Genomic DNA, 23802 nt, shown 5'->3' with positions numbered 1-23802 from the left:
GTGGTTATTAGACAACAATGTCCTTGGTACCTCAAGGAAGGGAGCATTGACATAAAAATTTGGGAAAAAATTGGTCACTGGTTAAAAATTACAATGGGTCTCATCAAGTCTTCTCATCTAACAAATTGGAATCTATATCATCTCTTTGAGACTTATTCGAGACCTTAACAAAAAACAAAGACATGTCTATGTTACTGAAAAAGATAAAACTTAATCTTTGCCAGTGACTGAAAAAACTTTAAATTGGACAAACTAAAGTAAAAGAAGTTGATATTTCTTTACAATGTTGGTTTTGTTTGAGCATATTTTCTTTTCTTAACTGCATGTGCTTCTCTTCTTTGCCAAAGACTCTGAGTCTTTATGAGAAATGTGCATATACTTCTAAGGCCTTTCAATTATTTTATGATAATTAAAATATTTAAAATGTTACAAGAATCTCATATAACCCCACTGGCCAGGCATTGTAAAAAGAGCTAATGTCCTACTCTAATCTCAATTAAATAAACAAAAAAGGGAGTATGGAGAAAGGCTTGGCCCCTCATGAACAGGTCTGTCTGTCTGTCTGTCTATCTGTCTATCTATTATGAATATTCATGAGATACAAAACTGACTGTCCCCCCCTCCTGCCCATGATGTGGGGACCAGATTCATACTGGGGGCATACCCTTTGTCCCCTCCCAATTATCCCCCAAAGTCCCTCCCCCTGCCCCTCTCCCCTCAACTCCAATTTGTAGCACTAGGAATGTTCCCTCCCTCTGTTGGATCATGGCACTACTGTGGTCTTTCTCGCCTGCCTTCCTTTCTCTCTTACCTCCCACATATGAGTGAGCACATGAGGTATTTATCCCTCTGCACTTTGCTTGTTTCACTCAACATATGTTTTTCCAGGTTCACCCATGTTGTTGCAAACGGGAGTATTTCATTCTTTTTTATGGCACAGTAGTATTCCATAGTGTATATATACCACAGTTCCCTTATCCAATCATCTATTAATGGACATTTAGGTTGGTTCCACATCTTGGCTATTGTAAACAGAGCTGCAATAAACATGGGAGTGCAGCTATCTCTTTGACATGATGATTTCCATTCTTCTGGATATATACCCAGAAGAGGGATTGCTGGATCAATGGAAGATCTATCTGTAGTTGTTGGAGAAACCTCCAAATTGTTTTCCAAAGTTGTTGTACTAATTTACAGTACCACCAACAGTGCAGTAGTGTTCCCTTCTCTCCACACCCTCACAAGCATTTGTTATTCACCATCTTTTTGATTATATCCAGTCTAACTGGAGTGAGGTGGTATTTCAATGTGGTTTTAATTTCCATTTCCCTCATGATTAGTGATGTTGAGCATTTTTTCATGTATCTGCTGGCCATTTGTATGTCTTCCTTTGAAAAAATGTCTATTCAGCTCCTTTGCCCATTTTTTAATTGGGTCATTTATTTATTTATTAATTTTTTACTGTATAATTGCTTGAATTCTATGTATATTCTGGATATTAGTCCCTTGTTGGATGCATAGTTGCCAAAAATTTTCTCCCATTCTGTACATTGTCTTTTCACTCTGTTGACTGTTTCTTTTGCTGTGCAGAAACTTTTTAGTTTGATATAGTCCCATTTGTTTATTTTTTCTTTTGCTGCTTGTGCTTTTGGTCTCGTGTTCATAAAGCCTGTGCCCTGACCTAACTGCTGAAGGGATTCACCTATATTTTCCCTTATAATTTTAGTTTTGGGTCTTATACCTAGATCTTTAATCCATTTTGAGTTGGTTTTAGTGTGTGGTGAGATATGCATATCTAGTTTCATTCTTCTGCATATGTATACCCAGTTTTCCCAGCACCACTTGATGAAGAAGGCAATCTTTTCCCCAATGTAGATTTTTTTGCCTTTGTCTAATACCAGATGGCTATAAGCCTGAGGAGTGATTTCTGGGTTCTCAATTCTACTCCACTGGTCTGAATGTCTATTTTTATACCAGTACCATGCTGTTTTGGTTACAACAGCTTTGTACTATAATTTAAAGTCAGTCAGAGTTATGCCTCCAGCTTCCCCCCCCCCTCAGGATTTCTTTGGCTATTCAGGGTCTTTTGTTTTTCCATATGAAAGGTAAGATTGTTTTTTCCATTTCTGTGAAGAATATCATTGGTATTTTGATGGGGATTGCATTGAATCTGTAGATTGCTTTGGGTATTATAGACATTTTCACAATGTTAATTTTTCCAAGAACATGGAATATCTTTCCATCTTTTTGTGTCTTCTTTAATTTCTTTCAGAAGTGGTTTGTAATTCTCATTGTAGAGGTCTTTCACCTCCTTGGTTAAATTGATCCCTAGGTATCGTATTTTTTGGTGACAATTATAAATTGGCTTACTTTCTTTATTTCTCTTTCTGTTAATTCATTATTTGAGTATATAAATGCTACTGATTTGGGGGCATTTATTTTGTATCCTGCAATATTACTGAAGTTATTAATCAGCTCTAGGAGTTTTTTGATAGAGTCTTTAGGTTTTTCTATATATAATACCATGTCATCTGCAAATAGATAAAGTTTGACTTCCTCTTTTCCAATCTGGATTCCATTTATTTCTTTCTCTTGCCTGATTGCTCTAGCTAGAATAGAAGTGGTGAGAGTGGGCATCCTTGTCTTGTTCCTGTCCATAAGGGGATGGCCTTCAATTTTTCCCCATTCAGAGTCATACCGGCAGTGGGCTTGTCATAAATGGCTTTTATAGTGTTAAGATATTTTCCTTCTATACCTAATTTGTCTAGAGTCTTTACCATGAAGGAATGTTGAATTTTGTCAAATGCTTTTACAACATGTATTGAGATAATCATATGGTCTTTGTCCTTGAGCTTGTTGATGTGATGTATCACATATATTGGCTTTTGTATATTGAACCATCCTTGCATCCCTGGGATGAATCCCACTTGATCATAGTGTATAATTTTTTTTAATACGTTGCTGTATTCTAATTGCTAATATTTTGTTGAGGATTTTAGCATCTAGGTTCATCAAGCATATTGGCCTGTAGTTTTCTTTTTTTGTTGTGTCTTTATCTGGTTTTGATATCAGAGTTATGTTGGCCTCACAGAATGAGTTTGGGAGAGTAGCATCTGTTTCAATTGTCTGGAACAGTTTCATGAGAATTGCTATTAACTCCTCTTTAAAAGTTTGATAGAATTCAGCTGTAAAGCCATCCAGACCCAGACTTTTTTTATTGGAAGATTGCCAATTACTGCTTCAATCTCCTTGCTTGTTATTGGTCTGTTCAGGTTTTCTATTTCTTCTTGGTTCAGTCTTGGTAATTTATATGTATCTAGAAACTTATCCAAATCTTCCAGATTTTCAAATTTGTTGTCATACAGTTGTTTATAATTTTCTCTAATGATTCTTTATATTTCTGTGGTGTCAACTGTAATATCGCCATTTTCGTTTCTGGTTTTTGTTATTTGGGTCCTCTCTCTTTTTTTTTTTTTTTTTTTTGTTAATCTAGCTAATGGTGTGTCTATTTTGTTTATCTTCTCAAAAAACCAACTTTTACTTTTGTTGATCTTTTCTATTGTTTTTTGGGTCTCTATTTCATTTAGTTCTGCTCTGATCTTAATTATTTCTTTCCATCTACTGCCTTTAGGTTTGGATTGTTGTTGTTTTTCAAGTTCTTTGAGGCATAGCATTAGGTCATTTATTTGGAGTCTTTCCATTTTTTTGATATAAGCATTTACTGCAATAAATTTGCATATCATTAGGTTATTTATTTGGAGTCTTTCCATTTTTTTGATATAAGCATTTACTGCAATAAATTTGCCTCTTAGTACTGCTTTTGCAGTATCCCACAAGTTTTGGTATGATGTTTCTTTATTTTCACTACTTTCTAGAATTTTTTGATTTCCTGTTTAATTTCTTCTTGGACCTATAGGTCATTCAGGAGCCTATTATTTATTTTCCATGTATTTGTGTAGTTTCCAGTGATTTGCTTATTGTTTATCTCCAGTTTTAGTTAGTCCACTGTGGTCTGAAAACATTGTTGGAATGATTTAAGAGCAAAACCCATAGTTAAAACAAAAATGCCAGTAAGAAAGAGAAAGAAGCTAAATCATTCTACCTTAAATTCCCAAATCACACTGAAGAGAAATAAAAGGGGAAATAATGATCAAAAGATATTTAAACCACCTAAACAAGTAGCAATTCAATGACAGGAATTAAAGAACACTTCTCAATAACTACTCTAAATGTGAATGGACTAAACTCCCCATTCAAAAGACACAGACTAACTGACTGGATTATAAAGCTAGACCCAAGTATATGCTGTCTTCAAGAGACCCACCTCACCTGTAAAGACACCCATAGACTAAAAGTGAAGGGATGTAAAAAAATATACCATGCAAATGGAAACCAAAAATGAGCAGGAGTAGCTATTGTTATATCAGACAAAATAGACTTTAAACCAAAAAACATTTAAAAAGACAAAGAAGGCCATTATATGATGATAAAGGGAACTATCCACCTAGAAGACATAACAATCAGAAAATGTATGCACCCAACACCAGAGCACCCAGATATATCAAGCAAACACTCTTAGACCTAAAGAAGGAGATAAGACCTAATACATTAATAGTGGGTGATCTGAACACCCCTCTCTCAGTATGGGACAGGACTTCCAGGCAACAAGTCAACAAAGAGACACAAGATTTAATCTACACCCTAGGCCAACTGGACTTGGCAGATATATACAGAACATTTCACCCAACAGCTAAAGAATACACTTTCTTCTCATTAGCTCATGGTATATCTCCAGGATAGACCACATATTAGCTCACAAATCGAGTCTCAGCAAATTTTTTAAAAATGAACAGGTCTTTAAGGCTTTATTTACTCTAAAATTTTTAAACTGCAATTCTCAAAATTTAACAGCTATAGAATGACATTTTATTACCACTGACGAAAAACCTAAATGCTTGGTTTTATACCACCACCTACCAATGGGACCACAATAGTTGGAACCTGTTAAATTGTTAATTTGGAGAAAGAGGGTCTTCTGTTTTTGCTCCTACAGGACACTTTGGATACCAGCAAAGGCCATTTGCCCCCATCATGTGGCACCATGTGAGAACAAATCCAATTCCAGAAATCCAGAATCATGTAACTATAAATTCCTCCAGTCCAGAGGTAATATGGCTGTTCATAACATATGAGCTTTTCCTTTTTACTCAGCCTTCTGTAAGTAATAATATTTATTGGACCCATGTTTTGAATTCTCCCATTTTAGATCTGCTTACTTGGAGTGATTCAGAGCCTCCTCTTTCATCTAATGATACTGCTTAACCTGGAGGTCTCCTGGTCCATTACAAGACTGTGGAATAAATTGTAGTACTAATTTTACTGCTAACAACTTTTGCATTCCATTTCTACCCATGGTATATAAATCATATTTTTACAGCTTTTAATTGTACTATAAGCTGTGAAACATCAAATATATTTTCAAACTACAGGAGCCAGTGGAAATTCTAAATGGGAAAACAATCATCCTAAACTCGATATTCCTGCCTTTTCTCTCCCCTGGATTGTTATTGGAAATGGTCTGGACTTTAATGGGTCTCTTGCTGTTCAAATAATTTTACAGAAAATAAATTATATTGGATAGCTAATGTTACCATTAAGTTTTGATCCATATATATTTGCCATCTCCTCTACACTTTAATATCCCTAATCATGTGTTTATATTAAAACAGAGAGCAGAAGCTTAGTTACCTGTTAACCGCACATGACAATGGATGGGGAATTCTGCCCTGGAGCAAGTCACCTCTGCTCTAGAGAGAGTGTACCCTAAGAGATTCTTGGACATTCTTATGGCCTCTACAGCTACAACTGCTACAGCAGCGACTGTTCTCATTTTATCCAAACAACACAAAGAATGGCTATTTTCAAAATATGACCTCTGAGCTGCTAACTCAAATGAAACTTTAATTCCTCCACTACATGGAAGGATGTACAAAGACTTTTACATGGAGCTTTTCATTCTGATTTACATGGAGATATTCAAAACTTAATAATTAAACTTCAACAACAAATGACACAGCTTCAAAAAGAAGCTCAAAAGATTACTATTAATCATTTAAATGATTTGTTCCATAGGCTTAATCCTACTCATTGTTTTTCTGGTTTAAACATAAGAATTTGGATTGTTGCTGGAATTACTGTCTTATGTACCTTGTGTTTTCTTATAGTGATCAAACTGTTATGTTCCATGTTCCAACAGACTCATCAAGGTGAAATAATGCTGACTCTTCTTCATCAGAATATCCTTGCTTCCACCATTGACTCCGACTCCTTGATCTCTTCTGATTGTTTTTTAAATAATTAAATAGGGGGGAAACATAGAGGGTTAGAAATCTTGATTCTCATTTGATTTTAGAATAGGGTTTTTAGGTAAATGCATGTATAGGACAAAAGCCCTTGGGTGGGAGGTGACAGCCTACAGCCAGAAGGCAAAAGCCCATCTAATCACTGTTAGGTATGGCGTTGTATACTTTAATGATTTTAGAGCTAACAGGTGGTTGTCATACCAATCCTGTTGAGAGATTTTAAGAATTTCTGAAGGGAAAGATGTGGAAAAAAATGTTTGCTAGGGACAAGCTTCTGTTTGGGGAAACTTTAGAAATCATTGTACTTAGATTTTATCATAAGAATGTAACTTTTGCTTAAGGGGAGGTTATACTTTAGAAAATGAGCCAGTTTGACCAACTTAGCCTTTCACTAATTGTACTTTGGAATGTCACATTGTTAATTTTACCGATGTTACTAGTTTCCATTGCTTAAGCTATATTTAGCCATAGATAACTTCTGTAACACTGCCCATGTCCTTGTGTCCTTTTGTAATGATTGAATCAACTGAATTTTCTTGTGAAACTTGCTTGTCTTTACAATAAAAAACAGAAGCTAACTTTGAATCAGGGCTGTACCCAGTTTTCTCTGGGGTACAGATCCTTCGGGCTTCTCATCGCATTCATGGTGTTTTGAGTAATCCTTTTTTCATCTCTGTTACACAGTGAGATGTGTAACACCCATGATCATAACAACACTACTCACACTAGCCTAGAGATGGAATCAACATAAATGTATCAACAGATGAATGGATTAAACAAAACAAAAGAAAACAAAAAACCTGTGGTATATATACACAATGGAATATTACTCAGCTATTAAAGAAAATGCTATCCTATCATTTGCAGCAACATGGATGGAACTGGAAACCATCACATTAAGTGAAATAAGTCATGCACAAAAAGATAAATACTGTGTGATATCACTCATATTTGGAATCTAAAAAAAAAATTGAAAAAGTGGTTCTTACAGAAGTAGGGGAGAATAATACTCACAAGAAGAAGCCAGGACAGGAAGGAGATGGAAGAGAGAAAATGGTGGACTGAGAGAAAATGTATGCTGTCTACTCTAAGTCAATCATTGTGCAGTAAATGCATGTATTTAAACAACAAGCTGTACCCCACAAATACATACAAATAAATGTTAAAATATTAAATAAATAAACACTATCATAAGTACAAAAATAAATTTTTTTCAAGAGTTTATAATTTTTATGTATGTTGTGAGTCTCCAATTTAGTCAAACTCTAACCACATTCTTGGATCACCTCACTATTGGATCACGAGAACATAAACACGGCCACATTCTCTTATTTTTGTCAGTTATGTTTTTAATCAACTTTCTGAATAAGATAAATTCTTGCAAATCCAGTAATGTATAATGTTTATCATGCAAATAAAGCATTCAGAATATTTTAAGCATATTTACCCATATAATTATATATTTACAACTTCTCTAAACAAATGTACATTATATAACCATTTCTTCATCTAATATATTTCAGATCCACAGTTCAATAGATTTCTCTTCTAATTCTTCACATTTCTTTCAATGTGCACATAGCCTAGGAGTTCGAAAGAATTAATTATGTTTTCCAGGCCACAAGAAAATATTCTTTTTCTGAATCCCTCTTAAGAAGAAGACATCTGAAATTTTATTCACTCAAGCCACACAAAATGAATGAGTGTGCTATTGGCAAAATACTTGAAGTTATTTGAAATGCATATAATACCAGCTAATGTGAAACATTATTATTGTGTTACATGAAATCTCATCATCTAAGAAATATTAGGGTGCCAAGAAACCCGATATTAGGGCCGGTAAAAAGCATGGCTACCCACGTCATGTGTTATGTATGTTAAGCTGTGCATAAGAAACATCTGGAATAAATAAACTAGAATTGGCCACTTAATTAAGGTATAAGAATGAACTCAAGAGGAAACAGCTTCTATATGAATTGTAAGGTAGGGAAAAGAAAAACAAAAGCCAAAAAAGTACTAACTCTCCAGCCAAGACCTGTGAGTCTTGCCAAAGAGCAGACTAAAGCAGGCATACAACCCTTACTCACGGACTTAAATTAAAAGACCCCCACATTTCATGTTGGTAACAGCAAAGATATTTAATCCATTTGCGCACACTACTAACCATTCCAAATTTACATTTCCGTGTAAAACTATAGAACAGGCACAGTATGTGTGTTTAGAGTATACCTGGCTTTTTGATATTTTAGCTCTCTCCACAAGCACAATACCAGCCACTGGCTGATCTTTTGGTTGTTCTCTTTCAGGCCTTCGAATATCTGCAAATGGACTAAAAGAGTATACAGCCAATATGTGGGGGGAAAAGCCAAGAAGACTTAGGAAATTGATAGGATGATAATGTGGCATGTTGTGGCCCACAGGTAGCTTATGCGTGGGAGAAAACTGTACTGTTTCCCTTGGCCCAGAAAGTCCTACCCCAACTATTCTCCCCATATGTTTGCCTTTACTGTCCCAAAAGACAGGGCAGTGTGGATCAGTGCCAGGTGATTACAGGCCACGCACAGTGGCTACAGAATTGATAAACTGCGAAACCTCAGGGGGCTCCAGAGGGCTCTGCTTGGGGAAAGGAAGAAAAGGGCGTCCGGCTTCTGCAAAGTGCATGTGGCAGCAGGGAGAGGAATGAGCTGCTGATATGGGTTCGCGGAGGAATCAACTGGCCAAAAAATGACAGTGGTGGATGAAACCCCACAAACTAGCTTCAAGTAGAAAAGAGGAGTATTTAGGTCAGAGAGAGAGAGAGACAGAAAGAAAAGCTGAAATGCCTAGTGTCATGGTGTTGGTAACTTTAAAATTCTTTACCGTAAAGTGAGATATAAATGTATACATTAGTGGTTTCCACTTCCCTTTAGTATTGTCAGACTGTGGCTTGTTCTGATAAAAACCCCACACTCCGTGGGTGGTCAGCCACTGTTATCCCAGAATGGCCACACTTCAGAGGCCTCATCTGTCTTTATATTTAATGTAACATCAGATGAGTGGCTAATTAGTGTAATTAATGTCAGAAATGGATTTCATTGGTGAATTTAGTGGCTTGCTAATTAGCCTAATGGATGTTAGAAATGGGTTTTCAATTGTAAAATTAGTAGAATTCAAGATACGTAGATTGGTTAAAGTATTTTAGAAACACACTTAACACTTTCATAAAATGAAGAATTAGAATCCATGAAATCTGTTACCTGGTCCCTTTGGAACGTCACCCAAGACTAGACTGCTAAATGCACTTGAGCGCTGTCTTTGGATGAGAGAGTTTCTTAGTGACTGATGCTAATTTATAAAGGTAACAAAATCTGCATCTGAAATATTGTGTCTGTCTCAGTGAATCATTCATATAACAAACCTGCATAGTTTGTTCATCTAAAAAGACAGCAAATTGAGTCTTTCTGAAACAAATAACATTGTATTTTCTCTTTTGTGTCTGCCTGCACATATGTGTTTAATTAATATATGTCTGTATGAATATAGATTCATATGTGAGACTTGGTTTTATCATAACGGTAACAAAGTTTGATAATGCAGAGCAGAAAACACTAATCCACATCAAAATGTTCATCTTTTTCTAAAAAAAAGAATTTCTGAGTTGTGCAGAACTAAATTGGTTTACATCAGTTCAGAACAGTTTGCTATCACATGCTGCAGAGGAGGAAACATGTTCTGTTCCAGCATTGCAGTATTCTGTATAGTGTTAGAGACATAGTTCAGTGAGACATAGTTCAGTAAGTCTAAGCGTATGCCTTCAGAGAATGAAGCCCCAACAGCCTAACAATATTAATATAACTGACATGTTGCTACTCCTGTCTTAGCAAAGAATAAATCAGAAGTCAAAGTTAAGTAGCTTGCCCAGTTCTACACATAGGAAAAAGCAGAGGAAGTAGAGAAAATGGTTGATTCCAATTGTCTCATGCTTTAACATTGTGTCCTTTTCTCTAACTTATGGTTCTATATCTTGGGATATAGGAAATAAAAAACAAGAAGTTTTGAGAGTAAAAAACACACACACAAATCCCTTAAATGCAAGTGCCTAAGGGTGTCTTCTATTTTTTAGGGATCACAATAAAATCCTCTCTGTATAAATTCTAGTTGTTGCTTGATGTTAAGTTAAATGTTTACCAAGCACTAGAGTTCATTCCATAGAGATGGTTCAATCATTCTCAGCTATTCGTTTTTGTTATTATAAAATCTTCAGGTGAAAAGAACATTTTCAGGTACTGTTAAGAAAAAACATGTCAACAGGATAGAGTTGCCTGAAAATTATAGTCAAGATCATGTTTCCAGAGTTGGTAAGAAGCACTTCTTAGCAAATGCTCACTTAACAAGTCTTATTTCTAATAGGGTGTACTGCTCTACAGAATCAAGTTACTTTTAAGTAGGAATCACTTCATTTTGAAATAAATGCCACACGGTTACATATATACACCACACACACACACACACACACACACACACACACACACACACACACACACACACACGTATTGACCAGGCCAACTTAACTACATGCAGCCCTAATGAAATGTTTGCTTTCAACCCTGTAAACAGCAATATTCCCGATCACTTCTGTGGAGCATACTAACATTAATAAGACTAACTTATAACTTAGTAGGACCACAGTCCTTAGTTTTAGCAGGACCAAAGTCCTATAGTTTAAGGAATAGCCTCACTTTTAAAAATTACACATAGAAATGCTAAGTTTGGGAAAAACAGAAAACTTTCACAGGACTAAAAAGTCTCTGGTGAGGATAAGAAAATTGAAGCACAGCAAAAGGTGATTGCTCTAAGGGCTAATGCCCTTGGTGCAGCTAAACCTAATGATGGGAAAATATGTTAGCTAAAAACTTCAAGGTTAATGCTTGGGGGATGTTCTACATCTTGTCTCTGGCTGTTTCTTTTAATTTCTTAGGGAACTAAGTGTTGCCAGGACAATTATCTTGTTGTTCTTTTTGTAACCACCTATGTTCCTTTTCTGTAACTTTCTTGCCTGGACAATAAATACTGAGAGAAAACCTGATTCTGGGTTATTTCCAAGGAATGCTTCTCTCTTGAAGGTTCTGGAATTAACCCTTTAGAGCCTCTCACTGCTCAGGAGAAATGGGCTTTGAGTAATCCTTTGTGTCTCCATCACGCTGGGAGAGATGACAAGGGTACACTTTGTTTTAAGGTTCATGAGAGTTGCATCTGTGCTGAGGTGGTCTTGTCTTTCGTGCACTCAGGGTCCTTAGATCTCATTATCATAGAGACCTGATAATCTCCTGGACAGGGTTGAAAGTCCCCAGAGCAGGTCACATGGTATTGCTATGTCACATGGTATTGCTAAGTGTAGGCTCTGCAAGATGTTAGAGTGGGCATTATGGCTATCATTAATCTTACAGCCACGATATGTCTCTTACAGCATAGTACAACAGCTATCCACACTTTTCATCCCCAGTTCTCCCAAGAACCTAATATGCACGTATCATACTGTGGTTAGATTGCTATTCAAAGTTTATGACTACCCACCTGCTACTCCAAGCTTAGCCATGTGCTGTATTCTTTCTTTCTTTCTCTCTCTCTCTTTCTTTTCTTTTCTTTCAAGAACAGCACTTTTTTTCCTGTGGAATTAGTGACTTCCTGTTTGTTTTTCTGTTGATATACTTTGTTTTCTAGGCACTTAATACCAATATTCAAATCAAAGTTTTCTAGCCTTAGTTTTCCCTAAAAACAGAGCCTAGTTCAAAGGTACTGTGTGCATCTAATTTATTCGGAAAGTGATTGTAGGAAGCAGTAGTTTGAGGGCCTGGGGAGCATGAAAGAGAGAAGGAAAAGCCAGTTTAAAAATGGATAAGGGCTCACTTCTGTGCGGAGGAACCTTTTGGGGAACTACATGAATGCATGTTGGAATATTTGATGGCTACTAGAAGGAGGTCCTCCGCTAGAAGCAGGTTGTCCCCAGGGAGTTAATGCCTTCCCACTTCTAGGTTACTGCAGGTGTCCTAAGAAGCTTCAGTGAAGCTCACTGCAGGAAGCAGGCGGGGCAATGTATCCATGGCTGAAGTCAGAGAGAGTGAGAGAATATAAGATGAGCAGCGGTGAGGGAATGAGAGGTGAGAGAATGGGAGGGGCGTTACCTAGTTGTTCAGAGTTGGAAAGGGGACATGCAATGTGCCTGCTGGTGATGTCCTTTACATAATCCTCCTGCTTTTAGCACCAAATTTGCCCATTTTTTCAGGTGTATCTAATGTCATCAATTCCTGAACTTTGGGGCCAGGGGCATTTGGTGTTATTCAGGCCTTTCCTTGACTTTTTCTACTTCTGGTGTAATCTGCTAAGTCAGTTGCACACATTCATGTGTTTTTTTTTTTCAGATCCCCTAGTTCCCATTTTCTCTTCTTTTGTCCTTGTGCATTTATGTTTTTTTGCAAAGACAGTCCCTTATTGTCATTTTAGCATTGTTTCAGGAGTGAGCATAATTAAATGCTTGCTTTCTGTCTGCTCTCTTCAATCCACGTACCCTCTTATAGTTTTTAAACCTTCTTAGTGGAGGAAAGAACCTCTGGTATACACCGCTGAACAAAGATCTTGGATGAATTGGCAAATAAAACATAGGTTTATGTCACGTTAATAACTGAATTTTAACCAAAGCCAGCCAGCCACCTTGCTGTAGTATTATTTTAATAGGGCATACATTGTATGTTTTGTTTCTGTACATTTTCAAACATTTGCAGTAATATTATACATGGAATTTTATATTCATTATGTTCAATTAATATTATGTGTGTTTTCTCTCTTTTCTGCATAATTTAAAGAAAAAAATTATTCCCTCTTCTTTCATCCTGTTTCCATCTTTTACGTCCCTCTGAACGTTAATAGTCTGTTGTTCTCATCCAGTACCTTTCTCTAAGCCCATGCACTCATATATTAAACAAACACACAGAGTGTTTTTTGATCCTGCCTAAGGAATGAAAGGTGGAAAATTAGAGTTTGGAATGAAGGATGGAATGAGAGTTGGAATGAAAGGTGGAAAGGACATGTTCTACAAGGAGGGATTTAAAAAAAGTTTTATTGAGATAAAATTTTACATTTCATATAATTTACTTTTTTAAAGTGCACAACTTAATATTTTTTTAGTGTACCCACAGGTTTGTGAAACCATCACCACTATCTAATTTGAGAATACTTTTTGTCTACCCTAAAACTCAATACCATTAGCAGTCACTGCTCCACCTCACTAACCCCTCAACACACACCACCCCACCCCCTGCCCCAGCCCTAAGTAACCACTAATCTACCTGCTTATTCTGAACATTTTCTGTATTGGAATTATACAATATGTGGCCTTTTGTGACTGGTTTCTTTCACTTAGTGTACTGCTTTCAAGGTTCATTCATGTTGTGGCATGAATGAATACTTCATTCCTCTTTAAGGCTGAGTAATATTCCATTGTATTGATATACCTCCTCTTATTTATCCATTCATCAGCTTTTGGATATTTGAGTTGTTTCCACTTTTGGCTATTATAAATAATGCTGCTGTGAACATTCATGTGCCCTGTTTGTGAGTATGAACATGTTTCAATTCTCTTGAGTATATACCTAATAGTGGAATTACTGAGTCATGGTAACTCTGTGTTTACATTTTTGAGAAACTGCCAAACTGTTTTCCAGAGAGGCTGCACCATTTTGCATTTTCACCAGAAATGTATATGTTTAAACTTTTCCACATCCTTGCTAACATTTGTTACTGTCTGTTTTGATTATAGCCATTCTAGTAGATGTGATTTGATTTGTATTCCCATGTCTAATAATGTTATTTTTCTGTGTTTGTTGGATATCTGTACATCTTCTTTGGAGAAATGCCTATTTTAATCCTTTGCTTACATTCTATTTGGATTATTTGTCTTATTACTGTTGAGTTGTATGACTTCTTTATATTGTGGATACAAGACCCTTGTCAGATAAATGACCTGCAAATATTTCATTCTATTCTAGGGTTTTGTCTTTTTGATGACATTGTTAGCAACACAAAAGTTTTACAGATCTACATTTATACTTGACTTCTCTCAAAAAGGAAATGTTAAAACAAAGTGGAATGCATTTATTTTGCACCAGCCATAGCCTTTTTTTACTTTTTTTAAAAAAACCTGTATTTAATGAACACGTAACTATGTCTGGGGCCCCATTTGCAATGTAAAGACATTTAAGTCATCTTTCCAGTCTTCTAGGGTGGACAGTCTAATGAGAGAGGTGCATTCATATTCAGAGTGATATTCAAAGCCCTTGACAACAGGTATCAGCCACAGTCTTAAAGTCAGAAAGTAGTTAATTATAGAACTGTGTGGCCTTAACGACTAGTCTGAAAAATCAGCAAAATAGAAGCGTTTGCATTTTTGATAATTTGCTGTTTTGGCATGTATCATCTAAGAGCAGTTATGTTCCTACAATCAGACAACGTTAAGTATAAACAATCATCCAGTGGTTTAACTTTTACAAACTGTACTGTTCTAATATTTAAAAGTATTTTCAAAAATCCTACTTCCCCATTTCTGAAAAAAGTTGTTGACTCTAAACCCTTTTAAAAAATCCCCAACAAACTGGGATTTGTCTTTGCTATTTGACATAAGGCAGAATATTTTATAAGGATTTACACACTTTACTAAAGTTGGAAACAAATTGTGGAGTATACTTACATTTATAAAGCAAATATATTTCACAGAGTCTAATTCCCTGCAGTTTCAGGTTTAGCCTAACTTCTTTAAAGTACATATAAAAATGTTAAACTTGCAAAAGACAGGAAACTTTCCCCAGGCTAAAAGTCTCTGTTGTAAGATAAAGAATTATAGCACAGCAAGGTTGCTGGCTCAAGGACAGACAGGTTACTGATTGTTATATAAAGATATTGGGAAATTGCTGTAGGGAAAAACAGCGTTTGCTAAGATCAAGCTTTTGTTGGTGGATCGACTTAACCTCTTGCAAATTGCATAATGGAATGTAACTTTGCTTGTTTTACTGAATGTTACCAGCCTATATTGTTAAACTATAACCCCACCTATGTTCTCTTCCTGTAACTTCCTGGTCTGCAGAATAAATGAGGGAAGAGAACCCCAATTTGTGGTTAATTTCCCAAAAGGAAGGGATGCCTCTCTCTTGAGGATTCCAGGGGATTAACCCCTTCAGGGCTTCTCACTGCTCAGAAGAGATGGACTTTGAGTAATCTTTTTTGCAGCTCTGTCACCCAGGGGAAGGGAGGTGACAAATCTGTGTGTGACAAACCTGTGTGAGACAAAGCAACAACAAATACGTAGGTAAGAACCCCATAGTATTCTTGAAGGACTCATTATATTTCAAAGAATTAAAGTACTGCTGTGCATAGCTGGCTGATCAATTCAGCTCTACTGAATTTCTGGGTTTTGTTAGCAATTTATCTCAGTAAGTATTTAATATTCAACACACGTCCTTGAAACCATCCACATATTTGCCCTGCAACAGAGAACTTACGAGACAGGTCAGAACTTCAGTTTTCTTTAGTTTCCTGTCTTTGTGATTAAACGCCCCAAATGCTCTGGGATGTTCAAGTTCATACATTTTTCCTTCCTTGTCTTTTTTGCCATTTGCTTTGAGTGTATCTGTGAGTATGTGCATGTGTGTGTGTAATGCTTGTGTGTTTACTTCTAATTTTCTACTCACTCAGAAACTTTTAGGTAGGCACATTAATCTTAAACAAGCTTCCAGTGTATACTTTCAAAACAACTTTTCATTTTTCAAAGCATGGTTAGTATACAACACAGGAGGGAATAATCAAATTTAGCTATGATGAGTGTATCTGAGGAATGTTCTATGGGAAGGAAGTATTTTTTAATTCTCTTTCCCTTTCAATATAGTAAAATTTTATTTTATAATCTTAAATGTTATCAGCAAGAGATTGCATAAACATTATAAGAAAGTAACTAAATACAAGGAAAATACTTTTAATGTGTGTAACAATGGATTGCCATTTATAATCTATACAGCTTCTACAAATCAACACTAAGATTACAAATATCCCTGTGGAAAAAAATGTTCAAATGATATGAACATAAAAGAAATAAAAATCACAGAATGGCAGATAATGTCTTTTTTTTGTTTGTTTTCTGTTTCATAAACTTTTGTTCTATTATTTATTTCTCTTGCTTATTTTGTATTTTTATCTAACTTCTTATGTTGAAAGCTCAGTTTATTTTGATTTTGATTTCTCTAGTTATATAATAAATGCATTTAGGACTGTATGAATAATTATCATAAAACAAGATGACTAATTAGAGGAATTTATCTTAATTGCAAAAGTTAAAATAATCTAAGTGCAGGACAGTTCTCTGGGTGGTCTTGGACTGACCCACTTCTCCCCCCTTTTTGCATGTAGTTCTTAAGAATACTGTAAAATAACCTGAGAATACAACATCCTGAGACAGGGAGGGAAGAGCCAGAACAGCCTGGGCTCCATTCCAGTCTCCCTCTGGAAATGATGGCCTCTTATTCCTGTATTTTCACTATAAATCTGGGGTAACTCAATCTTTTAAAAGTAAAACAATTGGCTTAGCTCCTTTAATCTTCAGTTATGGCAGTGGATACCATTTTTCTACAACTTTTTTCTTTTTCTTTAAAATGTGAATATAAATTAGTCACAGACTCCCTCTGGAATTCACAGACGTGGCTTCCAAGAGGAAAGAAGAAAAATGCAAATGACAGCAAGTCACCTCTTAGTAAGGGATGACGAATGTAGCCACTGCCTAGGGAGGCCTGTGAATGCTGTGGCATTTGGGGTCTCACCTTGTTGTCTCCTGGCTGTTTCCTCCGAGCTGGAGTGATGCTTCTTACTAGGACAGGGTCTACAGCCTTGGTAGAGCATCACATCTTGCATGAATCAATGCAAGGACACGACAACCTAGAGCTGACATTAGCCAAAGCAAGCCCATCCTCTGCTGACAGCTTGCCCAGCAATGGCCGAGTGGCAGCTGAAGAGTGTGGCTACAGACACCCTCATTTCTGCCTCCCTGATCTCTCATAATTCCTAAGCAAAAACACAGCTTCAGTCTGATACAAGATTTTAAAAGCATCTGTGGACACAGGTTCTTCCCAACCTCACAAAATCACACAGTAGAATCTATCCTACTTTCTCTATATATCTATCCTTACATATTTGCAAGTTTTAGTTTAAAAATAGAGTTCATCAAATGATACTCTCAACATATAAAATAATTACCTTTTATACATGGGTGTAGTGCTTATTTCTTGCATGACAATTATTTTTCACACTATTTAACCTTCGGGCTTGGGGAAAGACTGTCTCAGAAGCAGCCCGGCACCAGCTGCAGGTGGAGCCATGGTGACTTGGGGGTAGAGGGTGGTCAGGAAGCAGGATGCCCTGAGCTGTAGAGCTCTTGAACTTCTCTTGGCTCCTGGGACACATGTGGGCGCAAAGTGGCCTACATGGGCTGGATCCTAACACGAGGCACAGCAAGTATCAGAGGCATCTGCAGGGCCAGAAGAAACCTGGGCAGGGCCACATCTGCCCAAGGCCACTGAGTTTGAGCCAGGGTGATGGAAATCTTGAGCAACCTCTAGCCTTTATCTAGCTGAGGGCAGGGGCGATAAGTTGGGAGGGCCTTTGTCCCAGACACTGCAGCTCAAGGTCTTGGCTCTTCCCCCATAAGCCCCGCTGCTCCCCTGAAGGCTTTACCTGGAACACCCAAGGAGCCCTCCCACCTCGGGGCTCCTGCACAGAGGTATCCTCCTCCCTGAAGAAATGCGTCCCCCCCAGCATGCTGGTTGCCTTACTGCACTTACATCCCTTCTCCAGTCGCCACCCACATCAGGTGGCTTCCTTGACCAACTTTTCTAAAACTGATCTCCCTTCACCACTGTCACCGTATCCGCTGGTCCTGTCTTATTTTTCTTTTTAGCACCTATCACCACCTGACGCATGGTTACTTTCTTTCTCCAGCTTACCAGTAAAATATGAGCTGCATAAGAACAAGGAATTTAGCATTTTGTTCATGATAGAGTCCCCAGTGCCTGGGAACAGAGCGGACAGACACACACTCATACACACCAGACAAATATTTGCTATTGATGAGCTATGGTGCCCTTATGATGCCCTCTTGACCAGGAGGCATGGAAAGGTGTGTGAGAAAACTGACAAGACTAGATATACTCCCAAGGGATAATGAGCATTAATTGAGAAGCCTGTCTAAATTACTGGATTTAATATGTTCTAAACCTTGGTGGATGGGGGAAGAAGATATAACAACCACAATTATTTGAAGTTGATACAACAAACAAACAGAAAGGACATTGTTGGGGGGGAGGGGGGGAGGGAGAAGGGAGGGAGGTTTTGGTGATGGGGAGCATTAATCAGCTACAATGTATATCGACAAAATAAAATTTAAAAAAAAAATAAATAAAAAATAATCAAAAAAAAAAAAAAAAAAAACCTTGGTGGATGATTTCTCTCTTATAATCAGCAGCGGGACAGCTCTGCTTAAAAATCAGTTTAGTTAATAAACAGTGGAAATGTTTTTTTTGCACACGTGAGTTGCTGTGTGAATGATTCTGCCATTTACCTAAATAACAAATACTCTCCTAAAGAACAATGAGTTTAATTGGGAATATAACACTGCAAAGGGAATATGAGTGCCCTAGTAAACTGTGTGTGTTTAGCAAGTAAAGGAAGACAGTTTTAAAGGAAAAGTGATGGAGGATTACATAATTGTTTGGGGATAATTATCCTTGGCTATAAGGATCAATACAAGAGTGACACCAATCTGAGGGTGAACGGGCAGTTGTTGGGCAGATGTTCTCTTGCTCATTTTCCAGACAGTATATCACATATTAGTCAGGGTTCAGTCAGGAAAACAGAAAACATCATAGATATTTCAAGCAGAAAGGGATGATATTAGTACTTATGTAACTGTCTATAGGGCTGCAGGAGGGAAAGCTAGGGGAGACTGCCAGTGGTATTCAAGTCAGCCACCCTCACTGTGATCCAGGAGGCCACTGCTGCTGCCACAGGGATCAGGACACTGCCTGAAATCTTCACTGGCTACAGCTGCCTTGCATCAGAATTGCTGACACAGGCAACGCAGAGCCACGCAGAGGCTGCTGAAGGCAGTTCTGTCCACTACTGGAGGAGGGGGGGAGGGGGAGGAGGGGACGACGACGACTGTGGTTGCTATGCCTCTGCCTCCTGAGTCTCAGGCAAGCCCAGCTCTTGACACTGAGAACCCTCAAGGTGAGGATGTCTGGGAAATGTAGTCACCAGCTCCCCAGGCTGCATTACAGGCAAAGCACACTGAAGAGAATGGGAATTCACTCTCAATGCCAAACAGAACTAAACCGAACTTAACAGCATTATAAAGCAAAAAGCTGATGAAGAGGTGGGCTGCAGGACATTTTGTGTGAAGCTATCTGGATTCTGTGGAAATCCGGAAAAAATATTTTCCAATCAACGGAACTACCTTGGTTAACAGGTGTAATCATATCACTTAACTGTCTCACACTATGAATGCCATTTATTACCAAGTGTGTAAATGGAGATCTTGCTTCTGACACTGGCATGGCATGTGCAGGACTGTTTTTGTGTTTCAGTTTGGTGACTGTCATTAGTAAAAACAGGTGGAAACAGAATTCACCCAGTCTTAAAAGTGGTCTGAAAGCAACGCTGGAGATAATAGCATCTTTCTGACCCTAACCCCTCTGCTGTGGTATTTGCTTCAGTTTGTGGTCCTGCATCTGAGATGAGGTCCAAGCCTGATCGTTGGCTATTTCCCCTTCAAACCATGTGAGATTACTTGTTAGTATTTTTTTTTCCATATGTTAGCTGGAAATACGAAGATCAAACAATGAGCAATCCCCACCATTTGTCACTTAAGCAGGGGATAACTGATTTACCTAACTCAAGAGCACACATATCAGCAGAGAGGTGGCACTGCTATTGGCTCCCCTTGTCTTCCATGGGCTGCATGTCTGTGACCTGCTGTGCCGTTTCCTCTGAGTGGAGATGAGAAAAGGAGAGTCAGATGCTGTGTTCTGCTGGCAGACAGTGAGCAGATCTGCTGTCACTGCTGTGACGATTCCTTCAGTGCTCCAGTTTATTTCTCTCTACCCTTGCTGCAGGTGGATGGCTTCAACAATACCGTTATTTTCTAAATGTTTAGAAAGCAGGAGAAAGACCAGATTTGTTGCTGCCATTCCCAAGTGTGCTGGATTTTTAAAGTGGACTGAGAGGAGAAGAATTAAGATTGAACAGATTTTACAGAAACAAAGCATCCATGTTCTTAACCTTTCGGTAAAATACTTTACCAGTTTAGTTCTTCCCTGAGGACGAGGGCTGAGGTGCCAGCCTGTGTTCTGAACGGCAGAAGCAAAGCCGTCTGTAGAGAAGGACGTCAGTGCCCAGCCTTTGAAATAAGCATTTTGGACACGAAATAGGCATAAGGATGTTGTGGCTTGCTTGTCATTGCTTTTGAATAAGCAATGTCATCACATCTGAATAAGTTCTCATCAGCTACTCACTAAGAAACGAACTCGATCCAAGTATCCTCATTTTTCTCACAGGCTCACATACATGGAAATACTGAAAGCAACTGCTTCCCACCAGCCATCACGAGAAGGGACCACAGAGTTTGCCTCCCAACTTCTTCCAAGATGTATGAGTGGCTTGTGAGCGGATAGCATGGGCAACACATGTGCCTTATGAACATGACTTTAAAAAATCAACTGTAATTTTGATGCCTTGTCTCCTGGCCAAAGAAACAGAATCCAAGTCTGGTTGGTGGTACAAGCTAGCTTTCTATCATTAAAAGTAAGTGGTTTTGCTTTTTTGTTATTTTTTGCTTGGATAAAAAAATAAGAAAGACAAATAGGATTATGAACTTGATAAAAGACTAAGTCTTGCAGGGATATACATTGAAGGATGCAAAACTGAGAGTGATTGATTAAACAGTGAACTTGCTGATGGGGATCATTGACTCTTTTAACTCATGAGCTCATCACGAGACTGATGTCACAGTCAAGGGCTCCTCAGGAGACTCAAACAAAGCTGAAATAGCCAAAGGGTTCCCAGGGCAGCAACTCCAGCCAGGGTCCCAAGATAGGAACTGAAAGAAACTAAGTTATAGAAGGATCAGATCTGCACATCTTTGAACGAACAGGGCTTAATAAAGCTGTAGCTTTGCTGCTGTCTCCACACGCACAGCACTGTAGGAAAGTAAGTGTGGCAGACGTGCATGTTATAGACACAGCCCCACTCTCTCCTGTCTCCTTTGGTCATGGGTCCTCCAGTTAGAGACCACATTTCCCAGACTGCTTTCATTAGGTGCAGTCTGAGACGAGATTCTGGTAACAGGATATAAACAGAAATGGTGGGCGCAACTGTTCGGTCCTACCTGTAACGAGAAGATGCAAACCCTTCATTTCTCCTTTCCCTTTCTCCCTGCCCGGGACACAGACCCAGAGGACCGGGCAATGAGCTGTCTCAGCCTGTGTGGATGGGGAACAACGGGTTGGAGGGGCCTGGAACCCCATGCTGTGGGGCTGCCATATCAGCCCAGACATCATAGCTCCAACAGCTACATGGGAAACCGATTCTACCTTATTTAAGCTGTGGGGTTTTTGTTATCTTTTAACAGTAGCTGAACCTGTGTCTTAACTAACATAGTAGAGTAGATATTATTACTTATTTTATAAAAAGAGAAACTGAGGCTTAATGATTCACTCAAGGTCACATAACCAAGAAGTGTCAGAGTTAAGTTTCTACATCCGATGGTCTAATTTCACTTACATATGTGGCATCGCAAATCAGTCAGTATGTCCTCACATCTAGTTGGTGGTTCCCGCAGGACTGCATGGCTGCTCTTGACTAGAATGGCTCTGCTCTAAGTGGAAAGATTTTCCCCTTCAAATGACCTCTTTTTGGAGAGAGACATCTGGAATGAGGGAGGGAGGGGACACTACTGAAGGTCAGCTTGATGCTATGCTAGGGGCTGTGCGTTTACCAGAGTACAGAGATTTAAAAAATCAACTAAATTTAAATGCATGCATTTCCCACATGTGTGAGCTAGTTCTTTTCCCCTTAGTACATGTAAATACCATTATGGTGATTAAATCCACAATTCTTTTTGTACCTTGAGTTTAGAGGGAACATTTTATTTATTGCCCAGGGTCTGAAACATAGTATAAGCACAACTATTAAAATTATTGTTTCTAAGTTGTAATCGAAATCTATATTAATCAAAATAATTCTATTGATATTTCTACTAATTATGTCATTATAATCTCATTAGGACATTCATTTCTTCTCCCAATGCAAATAATAAGAAATATCATGTGACGTATCATTATGATTTCTCTTAAACTAAGAGTCCTTCTTTATTATTTATGTAGCCAATTTTTTTTTCCATGCAAGAATAGCACTTCTTTTCCAATTATGAGAATAATAGTGTTATGTTTATTCTTTCTCCTTAGACTCGATCAGTTTATTAGCTCAAGTCCTTTGATTTAGTGGGGTAGATTAATTCATGCTTTGACTGTGAGTTGCCACTAACAGAGGACAAAATTCTTGTGGCTCTCTTAAGAAGTATATTCTTTTGTTAAAAGCAATAATATATTTTGCTCACTCTGCTGTGTGGAGGTGAGGTGGTGAGATGTTCTAAAAATATAAAAATCTAGGAATTACAGCTTCCTCTTTTTTTTAGTTACTCTGTTTCAAGATGCTTCATCTTTTTTTTTTTTTTAAGGTATTCAATGTCATGACTGATTAGAAGATTTAAAGATATTTTTCCTGCGTTTTCCTTGAAAACAGGGTAATAACTGGAAAAACCCGAGGTAGAGTAAGTACACTGACAGAGATGAAGGCTTTTGAAATTAAAAAATTTGGTAAAATTGCCACTGTCAGTTATTTATGTACTTACATAAACTGGTTGAATGAGAGGATGAATTAACAGGAATGACAAGCTAACAGGAAGGACCGACCGCTGCCAACAGCATTAGCAGTACCACATCTTGAAGAAACAGAAGGCTAGGATTTTTACCATGAGGATTTCAGAGCAAATTTCACATTGGATTTGCCCCCTTGTTCCTGAGATTCCCTTCCTAAGGGTCCTCATGCATTTTTTTCTGTGTTGGTAGAGAATTAGGGAGAAAAACTGCAGAGAAACAAATCCAAGATTCACTTGATGTGAGGCCCAAGGCTTGGAGCCTGAGTGGTATTCTTAAGGCTGCCCCTTGACAGATGGATGAGACCTCTCAGTGCATAACCTGCCCTTATCTGTTGCTGCTTGTCCCTAAAGCCTCCCTTCCCCCTCCCTCCCCATTTGCAGTCCTTACCCTGGTTCCCTCCTAGGGTCTCAGCCATCTGCTCCCTCTGGGGCACGTCT

At 38.0% G+C, this 23802-nt stretch overlaps 1 pseudogene; it reads right to left on the bottom strand.

The window, feature by feature from the left end:
• Positions 1 to 21952, bottom strand: part of LOC134364493 (probable ATP-dependent RNA helicase DDX20) — a 41502-nt pseudogene extending 19550 nt beyond the window's left edge.
• Positions 21953 to 23802: the final 1850 nt, after the last annotated feature.

The sequence above is a fragment of the Cynocephalus volans genome, chromosome 16 (assembly GCF_027409185.1).
Source record: "Cynocephalus volans isolate mCynVol1 chromosome 16, mCynVol1.pri, whole genome shotgun sequence".
Lineage (NCBI taxonomy): Eukaryota > Metazoa > Chordata > Mammalia > Dermoptera > Cynocephalidae > Cynocephalus > Cynocephalus volans.
This window is presented reverse-complemented; position numbering and strand designations above follow the sequence as displayed.